This window comes from Macrotis lagotis, chromosome 3 (assembly GCF_037893015.1).
Source record: "Macrotis lagotis isolate mMagLag1 chromosome 3, bilby.v1.9.chrom.fasta, whole genome shotgun sequence".
NCBI lineage: Eukaryota > Metazoa > Chordata > Mammalia > Peramelemorphia > Peramelidae > Macrotis > Macrotis lagotis.
Genome location: NC_133660.1, coordinates 270,264,010 through 270,289,992, shown reverse-complemented (window position 1 = coordinate 270,289,992; position 25,983 = coordinate 270,264,010).

Sequence of the window (25,983 nt, the reverse complement as noted above, 5' to 3'; positions counted from 1 at the left end):
ACTAAGCTAAGCTGCTGGAACTACAAAGACAAAAATTGAATGTGTTAGCCCTCAAGAAACATTCACTTTACTGTAGGGATGTCTCACATATACACATTAGTAGGGATGTCTCACATACATACATCACATTAGTAAATCAAAGATAACTGGAAGACAGATGCAGCACTGGGAGGGAGACAGGTCCAGGAAGAGTTTACAAAACATGAAGGACCTAAGTCAGACCTTAAAGTAAAAAAAAAAAAAAGTAAGGATTCGAAGAATTAGTGCTGATGGAGAAGTATATTTTAGGGCAGAAAGAAGAATTACATGAATGCACCAAAGGGGAACTTGTAATGTCAAATCTGGCAAAGAGTAAGAAGATGATTTTGGCTTGAATGCAGAGCACTTGAAAGGAGTCAATAGAAATAAATCTGAAAAGTTAATGGAAAGCATTTTGTAGATTTTAAACATCAGACCAAGGAGCTTTTATTGAATCTTGGGGAAAATAGAAAACCACTGAAGATTTTTGAGAAGGGGAGCAGCATGGTCAGATAGACACTTTTCAGCAGTTGTGTGGAAAATGGACTGAACAGAAGGGAAACTAATTAGAAGGCTATTTGAGGAGTGATGGAACCTGAGGTAGTGGCTATGTGAGTGGAGAGAAAGAGAAGGATATGAGAGTCATGTTTGGAGAAGTAGCAACTGATAACTGATGGGAGTAAGGGAGATCAGGGAAAGGAGTCTAGGATGATTCTAAGGATACAAACTTGAATGCCTGGGAGGATGGTGGTGCTCTCAAAAGGAATAGGGAAATTTGGAAGAACAGATAGAGAAAAGGAAGAGAAAAAAAGTCTAGGACAATATCTCTGATGGCATTGATGCTCATGGGGTGACAAGGAAGACTAAGAAGGAATAGAAAGATAGACAAGGAGCTAATCATAAGAGAATAGTACTACAGAAGTGAAGGGGGAAACAGTATCCTGAAAGAGAAAGATAGTCAACAGTCTTAAAAGCAGTATTAAAAGAATGAGGATTGAGAAATATAATCTTTGGATTTATCTATTGAAAGACTATTGGCAATTTTTCGTGTTAGCAAAAACTGAAAATGAAGTAGATGCCCATTGATTGGTGATTGGCTGTACAAATTGTTGTACATGAATATAATGGAACATTATTGTATCATTGAAATTATGATTATGAAGAGTTCAGAGTAGACAGGAAGATATATATGAACTGATTCAGAGGGCAGTAAGTAGAATCAGGAAAACAAAATATATGATGACTTTAATAATGTGAACTGAAAGAATTTTTAAAAATCTAAATGATAAAGATAGTGACTAACTTTGGTGTTGAAGAAGAGATGAGAAAAAATATATATCTCCTTTCTTTGCAACAGTGTGGTACTGTGGCAGGGGCATACTGAATAAATCATAGGTTCTGTTGATATATTGGTTAATTTTGCCAGACTTTATTATTTATTTTATTTCTCTTTATTTTTTATTTTTGTTAAATGATCTAGTTTACTGGGTAGGAAAGAAAGAGGGGACATTTAGAAATGAAGATGATATAAAAAACAAAAGATCAATGTAAAATTTAACACTTTTGATGACTTTGGAAAGAGTAGCTTCAGGGGAGTGGTAGGGTGGGAAACCAGATTGGAAGATAAGGAGCAGTGAAGGAATGGTGAGGAACTAGCCATAAGAACTTTAGATATCAATTTATCCAAACAGTTCATTTTACTAATGTAAGGAGCAAATTCAGAATTCAAACCCAGATTTCCTAACTCTAAATCAGGACCAGCTGGAGGATCACCTTCCATCTGTATATTGGTATACTGGAGACTAGCCAAACAGCTCCCCTCTCACATCAGTCACTCCATCAAGCAGATACACTCCTGGGCCTGCAATGTGCTTCCTTCTCAACTCAAACTCTTGGAAAGATCAACTTCCTTCAGGATTGAGTTCCACCTTCTACAGGTAGCCATTCCAGATCTCACCCAACTGTTCTACCTCTTTTGCCTCCAAATTATCTTGATTCTCTTTTGTCTACCCCCATCTGTGAGACTGTAAGTGCATCAAAGGTAAGAGATGTTTCCCTTCTGTATTTGTATTCTCAGAGCCTAGCATAATGCCTAACATAATTAAAACAACAACAAAAAACAAAAAGCTTGTTGGTGGATTGATCTTAGGCTCTCAGTCTATTGCTTTAATGACATTCCTTTGTTACTGTGAACTCTTATCCAGATTGGGGGAAAGATGGGGGAACCAAGGATACAGATCTCAGAAGAAGGTGTCTGCATAAATGTTATCCCCTCCAGAAAAGAAATTCCTAAAGGTGGATGGCAATCATCAAGCTGAGAGGATTTCTCCCATGGTGAGCAGGCCAATTAGGAAGTGGAAGAAGGAACAATCAATCAGAACCCAAACAGATGGGATGCCTGTAGCCTGAAATGTAAGCCCCAGCATGGTTTCACCTGGACAAGATTGATAAAGGTTCAGACATATCAGAGTCTAGCCAGCCCCTTATAAACGCTGAAGGGCATAAACTTTGTACATACTCAAATTCACATACAAACACCCTGTGGGTTCACACAAATGTACATGCATACTTGCATACATTTCCATATTGGGGTCACAGATCCAAAGACTTCTACACATATTCACATTTGCACACATACACACACACACATGCATGCTACTAAGCAATATACATAGATCCCTTTCCATACCTAGACAGAACCTCCCTTCTTATCTAACCTGTCACTCACTAGCTGATGAAAATCAGGGAGGAGAGGAAGCATTCTGCTCATCTTAACCAATTCTGGGGCTTTCAGAAGGTCCCATTCCACTCCATCTGCCTGAAGCCCCTCAGTGACCCATGAGACAAATGAACTACTTTAATGGTATAGAGCAGTGCCAGGGGAAGTTAGATGTTGGGAAAGCTCTTCTCTTTTCATTTTCTTCTCTTCTCAGCTCACAAAATGGATCTGAGAGAGCACATTGGCTCATTCTGCTTCAACTGAGCCCCATTTCCCACTCTTCCCTGCATGTCTTCCCTGGAGCACCCCTCCTCTCCTGCCTGAAAGCATCAAGAACCAATCTGATATTTGCAGTGTGGTCTACAATTGTATTTTCTTGAAAAATGGACCTGTTTGACTCACAAGGGGCAGCCAAGCTTTAAATGAGTCAGAGCAGAAACCAACATGCGGCAGGTCAAAGCTTCAGCATATGAACAGAACTCTGGAGTTACTCAGCCTCTAGAGCTCTTAGCCTGGCTGTCATCAATCATGAAAAGAGTATTGGGGCAGCTGACTCATCACCTGTCTATCAGTCAGCCTTCAGGCTTTACTCCTTCCCTCTGATAGGCAGGAGAGATCCACAGGGACCTGAGGCCAGCGGCTGCTACCAAGAGCCAGAGAATTATCAGAGCGGTGAAGACTTGACTGAGATGAGCAATTAGTCAGATTACCTTACTTCTATTAACATAGAAAGTTTAACAGCTTCCAACAAAGAAGAATGTTAAAATTGGAAAGAACCTTAAAATACAGAACATAGATTATTGGAGCTAGAAGAGACCTTAGAACATAGACAATGTCATACTTGAAAAGGGCCTCAGAATCTAGCACACATACCAGACCTGAAGGAAACTTAGAACATAGAACATAGAATATTAGAATTAAAAAGGGTCTTCAAACATGTTATACCAGATTTAGAAGGGACCTTGGAACACAGAACACCGAACATCAGATGTGAAGGAACCTTAGTACATAGAACAGAGAATGTTAGAGTTAAAAGGGGTCTTCAAGGGGCAGCTAGGTGGCACAGTGGATAGAGCACCAGCCCTTGAGTCAGGAGTACCTGAGTTCAAATCTGACCTCAGACACTTGATTACCTAGCTGTGTGGCCTTGGGCAAGCCACTTAACCCAATTGCCTTGTGAACACCTAAAAAAAAAGGGGGGTCTTCAAACATGGAATGCCAGACTTCGGAGGGAACCTTAGAACATAGAATATCATACCTGAATGGGAACTTAGAATATAGGACACAGAGTTTTAAAGCAAGAAGTAACTTTAGGATGCAAAAGCTCATCTCTGGGTTATTTTCTTTATTTACCTTCTCTCCTCCCTTAACCAGCAGACACTAGTAAGAGAAAATGCTACAACTCTGATGAACAGGTTCCCTATCAATTTATGTTCACTAATCATAATTATCTTTGCTCTATATGGTAAAATCTTTCTTCCCCTCACATACAACAGTCATTCCAAAACTCTTTCCAAAATCCCTTACACATTTTACTTACCCTTCTTCAGCAGAAGATCTAACATACTGAGAAAATAGAGGCCATCTGTCATGGGCTCTTCCTTCTCTCCCACTTTACACCTAGAAAGCTCTCTCTATGACCTTCTGCTCTTCCTTTTTCTGAACCAGCCTCTGACAAAGAGATTGCCATTTTCCTTGCTCAGGTTATTTGTTTTAGTTTTGCCCTGGGTCCTAGTCTTCCCTGCCCCCCAGAAGCTTTCTTCTGCCTTATCTTCTGCCTTTCCCTATCCATAGGTTTGTCCACAGTCTACAAATATGAGAAGGTCTTTCTCTCAACATCTCCTCAAGCTTTTGTGCCATATTTTTTTCTCCTGTTCACTTAAAGTTGTTTGCTCTTGTTTCTTCAGTTTTCTCACCTCCCACTAAACCCTTTGCAATCTGGCTTCTGATCTTATCACTTGACTGAAATTGCTCTCTCCAGTTTAAACAAAACCCCTCAAATGATAAATCCAATGTCTTTTGCTCAGTCTTTATCTTTCTAATCTCTTTTAGGATTTTGAAATTGTTGACTGCTCCTTGTTCCTGAATACCCTCTCTTCACTTTGCTCCCAAGATCTCCTACTACCTATATGATCACTTTCTCAGTCTACTATGCTGGAGCATTTAGCTAAGTCCTCCTGCCCAGTTAGCATGGGTGATACCTGAACCCCTTTTTTTCCCTTGGGGAATTCCTCTGTTCCTTTTAGTTCAATTCTCTATGAAGATATCTCTCAAATATTTATATTCTCTAAGCTCTCTCCTGAATTCTTGTCCCTTATTGCTAACATCTCTAACTAGAATTACCATCAGCATCTTAAACTCAACATATCTAAAACAGAACTCATCTTCATATACTTCTCACTCCTCAACTTCCTTACCCTCCTTATACCTCTAAATATCTCTAATTCAGTCTTTTGGGCTGTTAGTTTGTTTTAAGTAATAAGCATTTAAAAAATTAATACTACTATTTAATTCTTTAATTTGAGAAATTAAAAAAATTAAAAAGCCAATTCCTTAATACAAATCTATACAGTCTAGTAAAATAAATTCTCATATTAGTTAGTCATATCTAGAAATGTATGTCTCCCTGCATATTAAGTTCATTAGCTCTCAGTCAGGTGAGTGGCACGCTTCATTTATCATCACATTGATCATAGTTTCAAAGTTGCTATTCTCTATAAGTTTATATAAACTGTTTTTCCAGTTCTGTTTAATATGCTCTGCATTGGTTCATAGAAGTCTTCTCAGATTCCTCTGAAATTGTTCATTTGATCATATCTTATGGCACAATAGTCTTTCATTGCATTCACATCTCATAATTTATTTAGTTATTCCCTTAGTTTTCCATTTTTGGCTACCATGAAAAAACTGCTATGAATATTTTTATACAGACAGATCCTTTTCCTCTTTAATTTTTTGGGGATATAGGCTTAATAATGACATATATAGATATGAATAGGGTGGCAACTTTCTCAGCATATTTTCAAATTGCTTTTCAAAATGACTGGATCAATTCCCAGCTCTACCAATATATACTAGAAAGGAAGGGAGGAAAAAGCACTTATGAAGTGCCTACAATGTGCAGGACATTGTGTTAAGAAATTACTATTACCAGTATTATTGCATTTGATCCTCAAAACAACCCTGGGGGGGATAGGCTGAAAAGTATTATTGTTGCAAAGATAGGTTAACTGATTTGCCCAGAGTCACACATCTAGGAAGGATCTGAGGTTAGATTTGAACTCAGGTCTTCCTGATTCTAGGACCAGTGCTCTTATCTACTAAGTCATTGGCTGCCTCCACTCTATTAGTATGCCGGTTTTCCCAAAGTTCCTCCAAAATTGATTATTTCCCTTTTTTTGTCATATTGCCAGTCTGATAGGTGTAAAGTGGAATCTCTAAGTTGTTTTAATTTGCCATTCTCTAATTATTAGTGATTTAGAACATTTTTTCATATGATTAATGATAGCTTTGATTTCTTTCTTTGAAAATTTCCTATTCATACTCTTTGATCATTTATCTATTTGGGGAAAGGCTTTTAGTCTAACAAATTAGAATGAGTACCTTATATTTCTTAGAAATGAGACCTTTATGAGACAAATTAGCTGCAAAGATTTTTTCCATTTCTAATTTTTGTTAATTAGATTTGTTTGTGCAAAACCTTTTAAATTTTATATAATCACAATTGTCTATTTTATCTTTGTGTAATGCTTTCCATCCCTTGTTTAGTCTAGTCATGAACTCTTCCCCTATCATTAGTTCCAAAAGCTAATTTCTCTCTTATTCATCTAATTTATTGAGACTTTCCAAGTCATGCGTACATTTGAAGCCTAGCTTCGATTTTTCAACCTCAGAGTCATTCTTGATTCTTCTCTCTAAGTGTCCTTTCAGCAGCCAAATTCTCAATTCTATTGATGTCCGACTTTGATCTCCTTCCTCATTATTCATGTGGCCACTAGCCTAAGTTGGGGCATATGTACCACCTTTGACTACTGAAAAAGCCTCCAAATTCCTCTGCCTGCTTCACATTTCTTCCTTTTCTCTTCCTAAAACCAAGGTCTGAGTAGTTCATCCCTCCCCCCCACCAAACTCTTTCCTCTTCCAACTATCTATGTGTATGTGTATGTGTATGTATATATATATATATATATATATATATATATATATATATATAAAATATATATGTACATGGGTATGTTTGCAGCTGTGAACTAATCCTTTACCAAACTACTCTAGATATGTATATATGTTGAAATAAATAACACTGAGATTTTCACTTTATAATTGCAGTCTCAACCCATTTAATGGAAAATAAGTTCTTTGTGAATAGGAATTATTTCCTTCTTCAAAGTGGTATCCTGAGTGAGCACATAGTAGACACTTAATAGAGTTTCTTGATTAATCAATGAATTACTGCAGAGCACAGAGCCAATGATCAAGCCTAGATGCCATGCTCCCTGCCCTCTCCCCCAAACCAAAACCATCTCTCCTTAGCAGCGAGCACCATTTTGTCCCTCTAGGTTGTCTTTGTCTCCATCCATTGAGCCAGTTCTCTTCCTCCTATTAATTTGATTTATTTACTAGTGTTGATTACCATCTGCTGCTCTCCTCCCTTCAGAAGTTTCCAGCTTCCTGCTCTACCTGGTGCTACAGGGGCAGAGTACATCACCAGCTCTGGAATGTGTTCACAGGTGAGGCGGGCTTATGGATGACCTGAGAGGTACTTGGCACAATCCTATCTTCCCCAAACACCTTCTGACCTGGGCCCCAGAGTGACTGAAATGTCATCATTAGAGATTCATTATTTTAAGATCTGAAGGCTTTTTAGACTTTTGAATCAATTCAATTTGATTCAGGAAGAATTTATTAAACAGTTATTATGTATTAAGCACTGGGATACAAAGAGGAAAACCAAAGTTTGACCTTCAAAAGGTCAGATTTATGGCAGAGAATCACTCTTCACATGTGCTGTATATGGTTCAGTCAAGCTGGCAACACTGATGTTCCATCTTGGAACTGCCAATCCTATCTTTTCTCTCTCCTTACTTCAACTTCACCAGGGAGTGAATCATGTCTGAAGGGAGAGATTATCTTCAGTTGGAAGCCAACTGAGTGCAAGGGGACAAGTCATGGTGGAGAGTCCTGGAAAAAGAGATACAGAGCACAAGCCTTACTCTTCATAGGCCAGTCTTAGTTCTGGAATAACGGCATCAAAAGCATCATGAGCCCTGACCTTGGGTCCTGATTCAGAAACCACCTCTGGCAAGAGAGGGGCTCCCTTGTGGGACCTCAGTTTCTTCCTGTATAAAAATGAAGGGGTTGCAGTAGATGACTGAAAAGGTTCCAACTTGTTCTAACCTTCTATGTTCCAGTTTGAATGTTGTTTGTTCTAAGGTACAGATATTCAGTGGCAAATGTTCTAATGTCTACCACTCTGTGTTCATGTTCTAAAGTCATTTCTGCTTCTAATAGTCTATGTTCACATGGATTTAGAGATACAAGGAACTTAAATGCCATTTAGTTAGATTAGGTAGATTTGGAAACTTCACCTCCTTAGGCCTCAGTTTCCAAATCTACCTAATCTAACTAAATGGCCAAAAGTCTATGGAACGAAGAGAGGTTGAATTTGAAAACTGTATCCTCCCCTCCCCAAAGGTGCAGGTGAAGAGAATGACACCTTTAACATTCCTTTGTACGTGTCTCCCCAGTCTCTAGAACTGTTCCTTACATACAGTAGGTATTTATAAACTCAAAGGACTGTCCTCCTTAAATAGTCACTCCTCTAGGCTGGCAGTAGTAGCTTCTTAGGTGGAGAGGAAGAGTCTGGCATTCCAGTCTCCTCTGGCTCCTGTCTGGGCCTTGTTTTAGTTAACCCATGGGGACTAAAGACCATGGCTGCTAGTCTCTTTTTCTCATCATATTTTTTTTCCCTCTCCTAAGTTCTGCTCTGATAATTTTATTGATCTGCTCTGGGTTACTGATGTAAGTTTACCCCCCCCAAAAAAAGCACAAAAGAAAATAGTTTATACCCCCCCCAAAAAAGGGTAGGCGGGGGAGTTGCAGCTACATGAGTTTTTGCTTATTTTCTGACCCTGGGGACACTGCTAGAACATGGTGCTGCATTTTAAATCGCTTCTGGGACTAGACTTTCTCAAGCCAATGAGAATGAGCAGGACAAATGGGCTGTCAAAGGTGAAGGATTGCTCTCCATTTGTCCTGACATTCAAACATACTCAACACCTCCCCACATTAAAATAACACTGAGGGTCTGTCAATCACAGACCACAAGTCAAGAGTCCTGACCTGGAGGGGAGGGGCAGGAGAGGGAGGGACATTATTTCTTCTACTGCTAGTTCCCCCTGTTCTACCAGGACCCTTCTCTTGCTTCCCTCACTCTTCTCTTTCTCCTCCTCTTTCTCTTTCCTCTTTCTCTATCTCTGTCTCTCCTTCCATCTCATCTCTCTCCCTGTCTCTTTCTGTCTCTGTCTCTGTCTCTGTCTCTGTCTCTCTCTTTTAGATTTTTGCAAGGCAAATGGGGTTAAGTGGCTTGCCCAAGGCCACACAGCCAGGTAATTATCAAGTGTCTGAGACCGGATTTGGACCCAGGTACTCCTGACTCCAGGGCCAGTACTTTATCCACTGCACCACCTAGCCACCCCTCACTCTATCTCTTTCTCTGTCTTTTTTATCTCTCCTTCCCTTGCAGTCTCTTTCTCTCTCTTCCTCTCTTTCCCAGTTTCACTCTCCCTCCCTTTCCTAGAGTCTCTATATCTTTTTGTGTTTCTCTCCTTCTTTGTCTCTAACTCTTTCTCTCCCTCTCTGTCTCTTTCTCTCTCTTCCTCTCTTCTGATTCTGTCTGTTTCTGTATGTGTTAACTCTCTTCTTCTCTTCCTCTCTCTCTCTCTCCTTCTTCTTCTTCTTCTTCTTCTTCTTCTTCTTCTTCTTTTTCTTCTTCTTCTTCTTCTCTCTCTCTCTCTCTCTCTCTCTCTCTCTCTCTCTCTCTCTCTCTGTCTTCCAAGACAGGGCCTCATTTTCCTTCCCTGAAAATAAGGGAATTGGGCTGAATGATTTTTTAAGGTATCTTCAAACTTTACCTGATCCAGTTTTAGTAAAGTCCAGGCTCCTGGGAAGAGCTTTAAAATGCTGAATAAAGCACCTGCCCTGGAGTCAGGAGTACCTAAGTTCAAATCCAACTCAGACACTTGATAATTACCTGGTTGTGTGACCTTGGGCAAGCCACTTAACCCCATTTGCCTTGCAAAACCCCCTAAATAAATAAATGAATGAATGAATGAATGAATGAATGAATAAATAAATAAATAAATAAATAAATAAATGCTTTTTCCACGACATTCTCAGAGAAGGCAATGTACAGGGCAGGGAGACCCCCACACACACCTTTTTCTGTGTCGCATTTATGGTTGGCTTTGCTAGCTGCTTTTCATTATTCTCCCTGCCCACCCACTTCCATTTCCTACCACATTGCCTTTAGGTAAGTCCCATTTTCCATAAAATCAACAATTTTGACATTGATATTGGAAAGGGTGTGTCAGTTTATTTCACCATGACTCTATTCACCATTTCTCACTTTTTTTGAAACCAAAATGTCTTTCCCTTGCAAGGAACTTCCCCATATTGTCTTCCCCTTTGGAATGTAAGCTCCTTGAGGGAAGGTCTGTCTGCTTTGTTTAGGAGTTCTCAATTTTTCAAACAGTAAGTACAAAATGTATACATTTTTCATCCATTCATCTATCCACCCACCCACCCATCCATCCATCCATGTATCTAATCTGGATGCCCTAGGAAGCCTTCATAGAGCATGGACTAAATAGTGAAAGCATTAATTCATGAGTAGGGATCATTTCATTGTAGCTTGTATGTCTCCCCAAATCATCCCACACAAAAATCTCCTGGGAAGCCATAAAAACTTCGAAGTAACCCTATTAGATGAACTCCTGCAGAAATGGCCAAAGTGGCCTTTGAATTCTGACTAGCCACCAATTCTCGCATTCTCGCCCCCCCCACCCCCGTCCTCATCTTTCAGTCATGAGTTGGTATCAGGTTTAAACCTTCACTTCACAACAAAGTAGAGATCCCTGCTCCTTGCCCCCATTGCCTGCTCAATAGACTGTCAGAACTAGAACAGGTCTGAGAAATGCTCTAGTGCACTCTTTTAATTTTATAAAGAGGGGAAACTGAGGCAGAATAAAATATATTTTCTCAGCAGTCAAACTGTATCAGTGGTCAGAATCTTGACTAACAGGTTCCCTGCTCCCTCCAGGGCATCATGGTCTCCCAATGGTGGCCTGTGTGCTAGGGGAACCTAGAAGTGCCCTAATCCCTGTCTAACCCCTCCACTTCCCAATCTTCTCACTCTCAGGATGGTGGCTCGCTGTTTAATTGTCTCTGTATCAAGCTGTAGGCTTTAAAAACTGCTGCCAGCAGATGTTAGCAATATCAATTCCCTACTTATCTGTAGTGATTGAAAAGGCTCTCTCTCTCCCTTCCCCCCCCTCCCTCCCTCTCTCTCCCTCTCTTCTCTCCCTTCTCCCTCTCCCTTCTCCCTCTCCCTTCTCCCTTCTCCCTCTCCCTCTCCCTCTCTTCCTCCCTCTCCCTCTCCCTTCTCCCTCTCCCTTCTCCCTCTCCCTCTCCCTCTCCCTTCTCCCTCTCCCTTCTCCCTCTCCCTCTCCCTCTCTTCCTCCCTCTCCCTCTCCCTCTCCCTTCTCCCTCTCCCTCTCCCTCTCTTCCTCCCTCTCCCTCTCCCTCTCCCTCTCCCTCTCCCTCTCCCTCTCCCTCTCCCTCCTCCTTCTCCCTCTCCCTTCTCCCTCTCCCTCTCCCTTCTCCTTCTCCCTCTCCCTCTCTTCCTCCCTCTCCTCTCTCCTCTCTCCCTCTCCCTCTTTCCCTGCTCTGTCTGTCTGTCTTTCTCCCTCCTCACCCCCACCCACCTCCCTCTCTCTCTTCTCATTTCCAACCCTCTAGAAGAAAACTCAGTTTAGGGATTAGTGCCACTTGGTGCTTTTCATGGTGGTGGTGGGAGGGGGTGTATTGGAATAACCAAGAGCACTTACCTTGGTCTCAATAGATCCAAAATGCCAGAGGGTTGCCTTTCCAGAAATGGCACTTCAGGGTAGACTGGTTTCAAGGCTACTTCAGGGCCAACCCCTATGAGTCTGACAGGTTCAGCTTTTCTCCCTAACCTATGCTTCTCTCCTTCCAACTGGGGGTGGGGGTCAGAGTAACAGGCAGAAAGCCCCATTGCCTCTCCCCTCTCCCGGTCCAGTGAGCACCCAACAGATGACGGACGATTACGGTTTTAGACAATGAAACGGATCATTTCCTCCTATCTTGAGCGAGGGTCATTACCCCTCATTTTTGCAGATGCACATTTCTGGCTTTGTTGTTATTGTTTGTATATGAAATCATTTCAATTAAAGATAAGGGGAAACATTTCCCTCCATTTCTTGAGCAAACAGAATCTTATCACCTCCCACAAAAATGAAAATAAAAAATCCCTAACTAGGGGACAGGAAGCTGTGGGTGAGAGGACATTTGTATATAGGAACAGTATTGGTAAAAACACATCCATCATCCTCAGCCAGAAGTCACTGTACAGTGACACTAATTGAAAAAACCCAGAACGCTCAAGCCTGCAGAATACAGGGAGAAGGGGACTCTGTACAATAGAAGCTCGGGTTCAAATCCCAGCTTATTCTACTTACTACTTGTGTGGCCTTGGGTAAATCATCTAATCTTTATGGGCCTTGGTTTCCTGCTCTGTAAATGAGGGGACTGGACAAGGCAGATCTCTTAGGTACCTTCTTGGTTCTAAATCAAAAGAGATAATATGTTAAAGTACTTTGCAAATTGTAAAGAGTTTTACAACTACTGACTGTCCAGAGGCAGCTAACCAGGTGGCAGCGGCAACACCTGGATTTGAGGCCTGCCTCAGACCTTTGCTTGCTGAAAGAATTACAAAAGAATTACAATTTCCTGTAGCCTCAGTTTCATCTGGCAAGGTGGGATTATTGATATCCCCTACCTATAGGGTGGTGGAAAGGATCAAATGAGCTATTTTTAAAGCATATTACAAATCTTAAAGCCCCATAGAAACACCAACTATTACTGTTATCCAGATGATTACAAGGATGATTATACCATATTAACTCTCATGGAGCTCTTGGGGGTGATACTACCTCCTTACTTATTTTATGTCATTTATAGAAACCTCTGTCATTAGAAACCTTATCAAGGTCTTTTTAAGATCCTTGAGAAACTCAGTGATGCCCAAATGTCCATGAAAACATAAAACAGCTGAACCAGAGACAAAAGAAGAAAACATGTTAAAACTCTTAGGGGCCCTCATACTTACGACACAAAACAAAGGTGACAGAATGTGAGAACTAGAAAGGAAGCTAGAACTCTACCTCTTAGAATGGCAAGGGACCTTAGACTAGGAATGGGAAGGGAGCATCAAATTGTTGAAGCTGGAAGTGGAGGTTGGTCATAGAAGACCCCAGGAGACAAAACAAGAGAATAATGGGGGGGGAGGGCCCGATTCGAGGCAGAAGACTAACCAGAGTTCAAATACCCTCTCTGATACTTAACCACCTTTCTGAGCCTCAGTTTCTCACCTGTTAAGGTGAGGTGGTTGGATTTGTTGGCCTTTGATGTCCCTTCCAGTTTTAGATCTATGATCTTTTGAACTCCAGAAGACCTTAGAAGAGAGTCCATTGAATATTAAAGAGGAGCCTCAAAACAAAAAAATATCAGAGCTGGGGACAGGGGGATTGCTTTTGTCTTTTCCACAAGGAGCCGCCATCCTTCAGAAATTCAATGCTGCCTTAACGTGGGTTCCCCACCACCACCCTTTAAATATGCCTACTCTGCAGCAACAACTTTAAATCTGTCCCCTTTATTAATGAGCCTGGCACAGCCTAAAGAGAAATGGGAAGGGAAGCTCTTTCAACAGAATCATTATGCATTAAAAATTAAGGGATCAAATAGGAATCACAGCTCAGCACCCTGGTGATAAACACACTCCTCATTTGCATAGATGGAGCTGAAGCTCCGTCTCCCACAGGGACCGCTGGCAGAAGAACTGAAGCTACTCTGGTCATCTTGGGACTTGTCCCCCCTCTTCTCTTCTAGGGTAGCCTTGGAGAAGAGAAGAAAGCTGGCTCATTCAGAGGCTGTGGAGAAGCTCTCCTCTCATTTCTCCCTTTTCTGCCCACTGACATTGTTCTTAGCCTGTGCCACAGTTGGGCCATTCCTACATCAGGGCCAGGAAGATGACCTCTTTTTTCTCTGCCTAGCCCCATCCTTCAAGACAAACATTCTTTATTAAATATATGAAGTACAGTGCATTAGATGTTATGTGAATGAATGGAGATATTTAAGTTTGGATGAGTCAGGGTCCCACCCTCATGGAGCTTATGTATCATACGTGAGCATGATATATACAAAGATATTGAATGCCTGATGTCTAAGAACTTTTACTATATATATGTTTCATAACTATTTTAATATAACTAATTTCCTTTGTAATCTTCTGTAATTTTATTTTTATTTAAAGATATTATTCTGAGTAGTTTATGAATTTCATCAGTCTGTCAAGGGGGGATCCTTGACCCAATCATTGAGGAAGAACCCCAATTTTCAAAGATGGACAGGAATTTTGAAGGCAAATTGAAGCAAGGACCTGCAAAAAGATTACCATGTCGGGGGTGGCTAGGTGGCATAGTGGATAAAGCACCAGCCTTGGAGTCAGGAGTACCTGGGTTCAAATCTGGTCTCAGACAAGCTGTGTGGCCTTGGGCAAGCCACTTAACCCCATTGCCTTGCAAAAACTAAAAAAAACCCAACACAAGACTACCATGTCTGCCAGGCCATATTTCAAGCTCTTATCACCTCTCACAGAGGCTTCAGGCATAATAACAGTAATAATAATAACAACAACAACAATAATAATAATTGCTAGTCTCCACCCTTTTTAATCCATCTTTGGCAATGTTTCTTCATGTGCTGCTCTGGTCACGGCACCACCCACCCCCTACTCAAAAGCCTTCAATGATTCCCCAGTGACTAGAAGATAAAGTCCATTGTTATTGGTCTAGCATGCTCAGATCCAAATCTATCCTCCCAAACTTTTTGCCTTTCTCTCTCATATACTTACATTCCATCCAAACTGGACTGCTCTCTGGCCCTGTTCTCATACAGCCCTCTCTGTATTTGTATAGACTATTTTTGCCTGATCTATGGTAGAGCCTTCCAAACTCATATTTGGTCTGAACAGCCACACTTGACTTCAACATAGTGGTGACATTTTGGTCATCTTCAAGAATGAAAGAAACAACCAACTAAACAACCATCAACCACCAACTGCCCTCTCCTCTGTTTCTTGTCTGTTCATATCCCATCTTTCTGACTTTCCTCATCCTTAATCTCCATCACAAAAGTTATTAATGTTTCCTTCCACCTCAAATTTTCCCTTTGGTTCTTTTTTTTCTCTCGGTACCTATATTGCTGTATATTTAACTGTATTCATGCCATATCCTTCCCAGAAGATCATAAGGCATTCCACTGAAGGTCAAGGCAAGTGACATAGGACTCTCACACTGTAGGTGTTTAACCAATAAATGCTGAATTTTAATTGAATGACTGTTCATGCTGGCTCCTGTTTGGCAAGGCATCCTCTACTTCTCCCTAACTCTTTGGATCATCTCTGATTGTAGAACTCTTTCCTTCTGGCCCTTCAAGGTCCAGCTTAGCCCCTTTACCCCAATGAAAGTCTTTCCTAATCTCTCCATTAGAAGAAAGTACAATAGAAGGATGAGGTCCAGAGTGGAAGGATTTGGGCACCCAAGTCTGACGATCTGGGTGACCTAATGCAAATGACTTCGACTTTTTCATTATTAGTTCCCTCTTTTGTAAAAATGGAAGGATTGGGATAGATTATATCCAAAGTCCCTCCCCACTCTAAACCTATGATCCTAGATGATTTCTTTAAAAAAAAGAAATTTGTCTTTGGAGTTCTCCTTTGTCTTTAGCACGTCATGACTTTACTCTTATTCTCTATGCATATGTCCTATCCTCCTACTAATCTAAAAACTCTAGGAGGATTGGAATTATTTTTAATTTATTTTTGTATCTTCTATAGTTCCCAGGTTTCAGCAAAAGACCTTCGAGATGCACATCATGTGCACAGAAAGTTTTGCTTTCTCTGAATTCCTATAGAATGCAGTGCCTTGGAATGTTTCTCTGATTAGGTGGGATTCTCTTATTTGCCCAAGGGAATTATTTTTCTCCTTGAGGAAGGAAAAGGGGGGAAGAAACTCCTTATTGGAAAGAACCCCAACTCTTCTATTACTCATGTATTCCCCACAGTCCAGCAACTGACTGGCAAATAAATGGTGTTCTTCAAATGCTTATCAGATCAAATCGAAATGAATTGACTTGAAGACCGCCATTTTGAAAATAAAGACGATGTTATTGAGGTTCAGTGTATTTCTAATGACAGCAAGAATAACGTTTAAAGGTCTTTTGTGAGGTATGAGAGAAGGCTGGAATCTGCCTAAGAACAGATTCTAAATTGGTCTTCAAAGCTCATAAGGAGACACCATAAATTAGTTTTTGACTGTATAGCTTTCTGCTTCATTAGCCAGGATAGTGATGACCTAAGGAGGGGACATCAGGTAGCTGCCCTCTCATTCCTCTAGGTTGCCTATAGAGAAATCTTCTCTTGGCAACAAACTTTGTGCACTAACACTTCTAGGTGACATTCAGTCTATTCAGGAACTTTCTATTGTTTTTTTCCTTCCAAAACGGGTAAAAAAAAGGAATCTCCAAAGAATAGGATGATTGGGAGAATAAGGAAACTATTTCCCTTTCAGACAGAGGAAATATTAACTTGTTCATTGTTATTCAGTCTTTTTTTCAGTTGTATGGCCCTGGAATTTTCTTGGCAAAGATATTGGAGTGGTTTGCCATTTCCTTCTCCAGCTCATTTTCTTGATTAGGAAACTGAGGCAAACGGGGTTAAATGACTTGCACATAGCTAATAAGGCCAGATTTGAACTTATGAAGATAATCTTCTTAACTCCAGGTCCAGTGCTCTAATATCTTGCTGTAGCTCCTTATTATAGAAACATGACTCCACCATGGACAATAACCTCTATTTCTGTAGCACTTTTGGGTAAGGGACTCTTTAGAACTCTATGGGGAAGGTATGTCACAGGTGATGTCACTTAGGAAGAAGAGGTAGAAAGAATTCCTCTCACCTTCTTGCCAATATGGGTGAGGTTGGGGGCTGATGAAGTTGGAAAAGAGAGTGAGTAGTTGCATTTCTGGGTGACCTAGTGCAAATTTAGGAACATTCAAGAAGTACAAGATGTGGTAGTGTAGCTGATAATGGCTTGTTTGGAAACCAGCCTGAATGCTGTGACTGTAGGACTGGTTACCATGAATATGTATTTCAGTTAAGAGAATTAATCAATTATGCAATTATGTCACGAGAGTGGCTACAATGTCCATATCCTTTGACCTAAAGACCCTACTGTTGGTCATATATTCCAAGGTGGTTATTGACAAAAAGAATAGCCCCTTAGACACAAAAATAATTATTTGTAGTCACAAAGAACTAGAAACAAAGAATATGCCCATCAATTGGGAAAATGCCAAACTGGTCTGTGAATATACTGGAATATTTCTGTGCTGTAAGAAATGATGAATATGATGAACACAGAGAAGCATGGGAACAGTTATCTGAACTGAAGCTGAATGAAGTAAACAAATCCAGGAAAACAATATATACAAATGACTACAACAATGGAAATGGAAAGATCTACCAACAAACAACTGAAATGGAATGCTTTGACAATATAATGGATAAGCTTAGTTCCAAAGAAGACAAAAGAGAACGTAGTTCTCCCTGCTTCTTTGCAGAAGTCAAGGGTTATAAGGGTGGAACATTGCAGGGGAGGCCAGAATTTTTTTAGTAGGTCTGGCTAAGGTGAGGATCCTCCCCCTATTTTTTTTTATTATTTGTTATAAGTGATAGGACTTTGAGAGGGGGAACAGAAGGTATATATGGTGTATGTAAAAAATATAAATGTAGAAAATGTAAAAGCCAAAGATATCAATTACAATTATTTTTAAATAAAGAAAGCAAGTAGAGAGAATGAGAACCCTTAATTTAAGCAGGTGGAATTCTGTCTCCTATAAGGTTTGCCTGGTATTTGCATGAGGATAAGACTTGTGGTCCATTTTCCTCCCCCATTTCCTTCCCCCTCCCTGCAACACATATCCAGTAGAAATCTGTACAGAATGGGTTGAGATGAGAACTATAAAATCAGATTATAATGTAACAGGAATCTTGGGCAGCTGGGCTGCCATCATTTCTTGGACTGACCCTACATGGCATGATCTCATGACCCTTCATCATCCTCTCCAGTGTATCGGTGTTCTTTTTTTTTTTAAGGTTTTTGCAAGGCAATGGGGTTAAATGGCTTGCCCAAGGCCACACAACTAAGTAATTATTAAGTGTCTGAGGCCGGATTTGAACCCAGATACTCCGACTCCAGTGCTAGTGCTCTATCCACTGTGTCACCTAGCCACCCCCTCGGTGTCCTTCTTAAAACAGGGTGTGCAAAAATTTGACACATGTCAGGTGAGGTCAACTGGACAGAAGGAAATGCCATGATCACTTCCCAGCACTGTACATCCAGTATTTCTTCATATAAAATTTTATTGACTGATATATCACATTGTCCATTCATATTCAGCTTTCAGTGTGAGACCTCTTCCAGAGGAACTAATACTATCTAGCCATACATCCCAAAGCTTCTGAAATTATTTTTATAATGTCTACTTATGCTGATCCTCATGAAATTCCATCTTCTTGCATTCAGCACATTGTTTTTGCCTGGTTAGGTCCTTTGGGATACTATCCCCCTCAGTGTTAGTTCTTCCCAATTTTGTGGCATCTAGAAACATCTGGACATAGTACATTGCTGCTTGGGCTCTCTTCCCTAGCACTGGTAAACATTTTAAAAAGCAGAGATGCCAGGAACAATAATATCTCACATCTAGATGAGAACAGTGTTTTTGTTGGACAATAGCCTTACTCCTAAAAAGGGCTTCTATTAAAGAACTGAGTCATTGATCCCTATTTTAAAATCTTGTGGATTCTACCCTACATTCTACATAGAGCAAGGAGTTTTTGGTCTTGCTTCTTAGTTGCCCTCTCATTTACTGGATGGATAGTGCAGGAATTGTTACCATGGCTTTAGAAGACAAGAAAATATTGTTTTCTTGTTATTAAGTGACTTTCCCAACATCAGAAATAGTGACTAAGGTGCTGTAATTTGAACTTACACCATCTAACTCCAAGCCTAGCCTTCTTTCCAAGGTGTCTCCTTGAATTCCTGCCACCAAAGGTAATATAGACAGGAACTCCTAACTCTTCCTACTTACTACTCATGTGATTTGAGGCAAATCAATTTTCTTCTCTGGGTCTCAGTCTCATCTGTAAATGGGCCACAGTTTCCTTATTTGTGAAATGAAGGGATAGAATTAGGTGCTCCTAGGGTCCCTTATTGTTTGAAACCCTATGGTCCCCCAAATCAGATCCCAATAATTAGCATCAGGGGGAAAGACAAAGAGCACACTATTTCTCCAGGGAAGTATGCATAGCTGAAAGGTTTGGTACCATTAAAAGTCTCATAGGAGATGGAGGAGATGATAGAAGGAAAAATCTCTAAATTGGTAGAAATCCCAACAGTCACTGCTTTAGTACCTTTCCTCCAAAGATATCTGATAACTCTCTTTTCAATTGCTTCCTGTAATGAGACATTAACCAGAGATAGCCATCACCTAACCCAAAGGTACCTTATATTGTTAACTACCAACAAAGAAGACCCAAGGGTAGGGAAAAATGAAACAGTGGTCACTTCAGCCAGTGACTATGCAAGGGAAGGTGTTATTAAGAAAAGATGCTCTTCCCCAAATTACCTTTTTGATATAAAAATCATCCTTCATTATGGCCTAAAAAGGGATTATTAAAGAGGTGAACATGGGGTTTAATGAATGTAGAGTAATAATGTACCTTGTATCAAATTAAAAATTCTAATGCCGCCATAAGAAGCAGTTTGAATACGAGTACCCAACGATGTATTCTTACTACTGGACTGTATGATTATCCTACAAGTTTGGGAATAATAGAAGCTGCTCTCTTCATCTAGTATTTAAATAATTGAGCCTTCCTCCACAGACAGAAACTGGTTGCCATTGAGGAACAAGACCATCAGACTGTGGAAGAAGTTGGAATATTAAGAAAAATTGACAGGATGAACAAGGATGCGTAAAACGAAGTCCCAGCATGGTGTAGTGGGAAGGATGCTGGGTTAAGAGGGTGAAGACGGGTCCTGCTACTTCCTACCTTCATGACTGTGGGCAAACAAGGAAATGTTTGTAAGCTCCTTGAGGGCAGGGACTTTGCTTGATATTTTTCTTTGGATATACCCTGAACCATCTTGAACACAAGTAGTTAATAAATAATGAATTCCAGAATTTAAGAACATTTGGATGCTAGATATTTCCCTTCAATATGATATAGTCCATCTATCCAGTAATTCTCTCTGGTCTGAATGCTCTTGTTCCCAAAAATGCAGCAAAGAGGATCTTAGTCTGTTCTCATGATCTAAAAATCAAAATGAATCTCCAGTACAAAATGCAACTGTGTCATAAAATCCTAATAGACTTTTATGTGTTCTGGACTCCAAACATTAGACATTTGCCAAGAATGGAAGAATAGTCCCAGACTGAAAAGTATTCTGGGAAAGTGGGTGGAGATATGTTTTGGGATGGATGCTTTAGAGGAAAAAGGGTTATAAAAATCTGGTCATTGCTAGCATGCAAAAAATGAATTTGAGGCACTTAGTGGGCGAATTAGAAGTGGGACATGGTGAATTTCACAGGAGAATATACGATCTTTCAGATTGGGTTTAAGGGCAGGGAGCTATGCCAGTAAACAGAAGTAATAATAAAAGTTGCAGAGAGGCAGATTCAAGTCTGAGGTAAGGGAAAACTTCATAATAATTAGTTTTTAGTTATCCAAAGTTGAAATGGACTACCTTGGAAGGTGGTGCATTCTTCCTTAATTAGAAGGTGTCAAGGAAAGGCCATTTATTTGAAAGAGATAATGAAGAAAGGACCCTTGTCCATATATTGGTTGGTCTGGATGTTTCTGAGATCTCTTATGATAGGGGGACTATTTTTCTGCTGAGACTTCCTTGTACCAGTTTTCCAGGTAATCCACATGAAGACTCTTAGAGCCTACTTGGATTCTTCCCTCTCCCATAACTCTTACATCCAATCAGTTTTGAAGTCTTCTCTACTCTGTGGGTACGACATCTCTTATTTCATCCTCTTTCTCTAGAATGACATCCTAGGCATCATGCTCTGTCTTCATCAACTTGTACCTGTTCTACTGCACCAGATCACCCAAGCAGATTTCCCTGCTTCCATAATTTCTTTCCTAATCCATCCACATAGCTTCCCTAAGACACAGGTTTGCCCATGTCACTCTTCTAACCAAAAATCTTCAGTAACTCCTTACTACCTCTAAGATAAGATACAAATTCCTCAACCCTCCATAGCCTGACTCCTGTTTACATTTTGATGTTTATTTCTTAATGCTCCTCTTCATGTACTTGGGGGCTCAGACAAATTGACCCACTAGTTTTCTCTGAAATTGGTTTATCAGTCTATTTCTGTCCTCCATGGTCCTTTGCTGACTGGATGCTCCATCTCTTTGTCTTTGCTTTTGAATCCCCATGTTCCTTCAAGACTCAACTTGGCTATCAACTCTTCCCCAAAGCTTTGGCAAATGCTACCTTTTCTCCAATGGCTTAGGTTCATGCCTTCCCATGTAATGACTCTAACACCCTAAGAGACTATAGCTCCTTGCTATATAGGCAAGATATTGTTTAGTTTTTGTCTTCAGGTACCCAGAACTGAGCAGAGAGAGTGGTTCATTTTAGGGGGTGGTGGTGGGTCCTGGATCACTCCTAAGGAGAAAGCATCCTCTTGCTATGCCTATCAACAATTAAGCAGATCAGTATAATCCTGCAATTAGTCTCCAAGCTACAATGGGTTAAACATAGGGTTTGAACTCAAGACTCTGTCTTAGGTTCCAAGGCCACACTCCCTTCTTCACTAAACTCTCATCAATGAGTATTTGTTGAATTAAATCAAATTATAAGAAAGACTACTCTATCTAGCAGACAAAACACCCAATTATGTGATGGGAGTCTCTATTCATAGTTTTACCATTAACACTTTTGGTTAGACAGTCCCTCAGTTTCCTCATTGGTAAAATGAAGGAGTCAGAAGATTTGGGTTCAAATTCCACTTCTGACACCAACTATCTGAATGACCTTGGACAGTTTCTTTTTTTGTAAAAACAAGGGGACCAGTCATCTGATATCCTTTCCAGAACTAGACCTATATTCATCTGATGATCCAAAAATTAGGTGATCCCTAAGTTTCCTTGTGGAGTAGATAGATGGTGCATAGAATGTTAGGCCTGGAGACAAGAAGACTGCTCCTCCTGAGTTCAAATCCTGCCTCAGACATTGTGTGACCCTGGACATGTCACTTAACCCTGTATGCTTCAATTTTTCATCTGTAAAATGAGCTGGAGAAGGAAATGGCAAACCATGTCAATCTCTTTGCCAAGGAAACCCCAAATGGGGTCATGAAGAGTTAAACATGACTGAATGACAACAACCAAGTTTCCTCATAGCTCTGATGATCTCCATGTTCTCCATTCTAAGGTTTTACCCCTGTTTGGACAGTCTAAGACCTATGTTCTAAGGTCTCCTAACTCTTACTTTTACATTCTCTGTTTTAAGGTCCCTTCTCATTGTACCCTCTTAGCATTCTATACATTTGAGGAAAAGTCCAGAATTACCAGCATAGTCCCTAAGACAAGATTTAAGACCCGGGACAGAAATAGACTATGGGGGGAAAGAGATGAGGGTGATTGGTGGCAATTAATTCCCTTTTGCCAATTGCAATAAAAACATTTTCTAGAGAGGAGGCATTTATTTCTCTCCATCCTCATGGCATGCTTTTTGAAATATCTCCAGAGCAGGAGAGATGACTGAGAAAATACAAATCTGTTAAACACAGGGCCAAAGAAAAAGTGGTTTCAATAAAAGAATGTCTAGCCTATATCAAAGGATTCTGAGGTCACAGATAGATGTTGGAAGTCTGCCAATTAGACCTAAATGGGCAAGAGCTTTAAATCTCAAAATTAAAGATGAGGACTGGTAATTAACCTGTCATCGAACTAAAAACATAACCATTAATGTTCAGTATAATTTAATATTTAAAAGATGATTGTAGCTAGTATCTACAAGTCCTGTTAGACAACATACAACAAAAGGTTCAAATCAGGTCTTAGACGTGGCTGGAGAAATTCCACAGTCATCCATCTGTTTTGAGGATGCTCACTCTTTACAAAACATCAGGGCAGTGTGGAAAGGACTAGAAATCATCTAAGAAGCTGTAACTGGAGCTCCATCTGACTCTTCCCAGATAAGAGTCATTCTTAGAACATGGGGTGGGCAATGATTGAGCTACTTTGTTATTAAGGACTTTTAACAGAGTCCATTAGGATGGATGATGCTAAACTGGGAGGACGCCAGGAATGGCCAACCACAACCTGTCTCTATGGTCAGCACCTAATGACCTTGAGTCAGTCATTGCCATTCACCATACTGGTGAAGCAAAAGGGCTGGAAGATCCCTGTTCATCCCCCCCTCCCCAGCATTATAATCAATTGAAAATCAGGAACGATTGGATTTTTGAAATATATTAGGATTATCAGCTCAAATCAACATGAGAAGATTCAACATGGAAAAAGTACCAGACTAAAATCCAAAAGCCTTGGTTTCTAGGCCTGCTTGGGAGGTTCTCCTAGTTGGATGAACATGAAGTCATTTAACCTCTCTGAGACTCAGCTTCCTCATTTGGAAAATGAGGACAATAATCTTCTACTTACTGGATTGTAATGAAGGAGGAAAATGGTTTGTAAAACTTTCAACATTTGGTGACTCTTATCTGCATTTTACAGAAAAAGAAACTGAGTCCCAATGTTAGACAGCTAGTGAATCAATTAAACTATTAAAATAAAAATGTATTTATTAATTGCCTGCTTTATGCCAGTGTCTGCTTTGGGGACTGGGAATACAGATACAGAGAAAGAGATAATTCCTACTCTCAAGACAGGAACCCATAAAGGATTAAGACAAAAATAATACAAATACACACAAATTGTGATTTTATGGTTATAGAACCCATTGCTTTGGCCTAGGAAGCAACATCCATGGACCAGGTGAGTTAAGTGGTCTAGACCATAATGGAGAGAAGGTGCTCTTATTGCTGTTGCTAGCCAAACTTCTGTCACTTGAGTTTGCCTGAAGAAGCTACTCCTCTTTACCTGCCCTCTTCAGGCCCTTTCACACCCATTCCCTCAGATCTGATTGGCTTCTGTGACATTTGGTCTCTCAAGTTGTTTGTGAAGACACTACAGACAAAGGAACTTTGCTCACATCTTCTGACCCTTTTCCCACTCTTATGCTGAGCCTGTAATTATCATTCTTTGTTTGGCCCCTTCACCACCTGGTGTATAGAAAAGGAACATCTGCATTGAGTTTGCTTGGGAAAAAGTGTCAGAGGAAAAGAGGTTTGAAGGAAAAAGGTAATAAATCACAATTTCACACACACACACACACACACACACACACACACACACACACACTCTTAAGAACACTGACAATCTGGCTTGCACCCAGAGGAGGGTAGCTAAAAAATAAGGAAGGGAGAACTGGAGAAAGTGTCACAAGGATCAACTGATTTTGTATGGAGTCTGGAGATATTTTACCTAGAAAAGGAAAAAGTTGGTGTGGGGTTATATGATCAATTGTACTTAATTAAGCATCTGAAGAGCATTTGATACAGAGCATCATGGAGTACTGGCTTAGAGTCAGGAAAGTTAGAGTTCAGATCTTGCTTCTAACCCTTAGGAGTTATGCAATCATGGACAAATTATTTAATTTTTCTGGCCCTCAGTTTTCTCATCTGTAAAATGGGGATAATAGCTCCACAAATAACTCAGAGGGTTGTTGAGAAGTGCAAGTGAGAGAATGTACAGTAAAAAGCTTAACTTTAAAGCACTATTTCAATGTTAGTCATCATCTCCATCCCCATCCTTATTATTATTATTATTATATATTATTATAAAGAGTGGTATACTGAATTGGAGCATCAGATTCTGGTCCTGCAGCTTGCTATCTGTATGACCTTGGGCAAGCCTCTCTATCTCTTTGGGTATCAGTTTTCTCATCTGCAAAACTAGAAGAGTGAGACTAAATCTGGGGCAGAGAAACTCTAAGTCCATGGGCCATATTGATCTAACTTTGTCAAGGTAAATTCAGGCAGGACTCAAAATCCAATAAATCTAGTAAGGGGGAATTAATTAAATGTCTGATCAAAAATAATCCATGAATGATGTTCTAAATATCCAGATGGCCCTTAGAAGATAAAAGGTTTCTCACCTCTGGACTAAGTGATTCCTCAAGGTTCCTTCCAGTTTCAAAATTGGAGGATTCTGAGTTGTACAGAAGAGACAGAATTGACCTCTATTTAAGGAAATCCTTCCTAATAAACAGAATCTTTCAGAAAGTGAGATGGTCTTTTATGTTGTGGGCTACCTAATCATGGATCACTTATAAATGTTATGCTGGGGGATTCCTAGAGAATTCCAAGTTCCTCTCCACTCCTAAGAGTCTATGATCTCATGGCGCAGTGGATACACTTAATAATTACCTAGCTATGTGGCCTTGGGCAAGCCACTTAACCCCATTTGCCTTGCAAAAACCTAAAAAAAAAAGATTCTATGATCTCTTATCTTTCCTATTGGGTTGTAAGGGCCATAAGAGAAAAGGCACAGTGTCCCAGGCATCTCTCTATCATCTCCAGAGTTAGTATGGTGCCTAAAGCAAGGGGTTATTGAAACTAAGGGGTTCAAAATCAGCACTCCTGTGACTCACATCCAAATCCTGATACTTAGAGGTTCTATTCCACCACCTTTGGTCTCAATACACCACTTGAATGGAATGAGGGGAAATGAAGGATGAAGACTG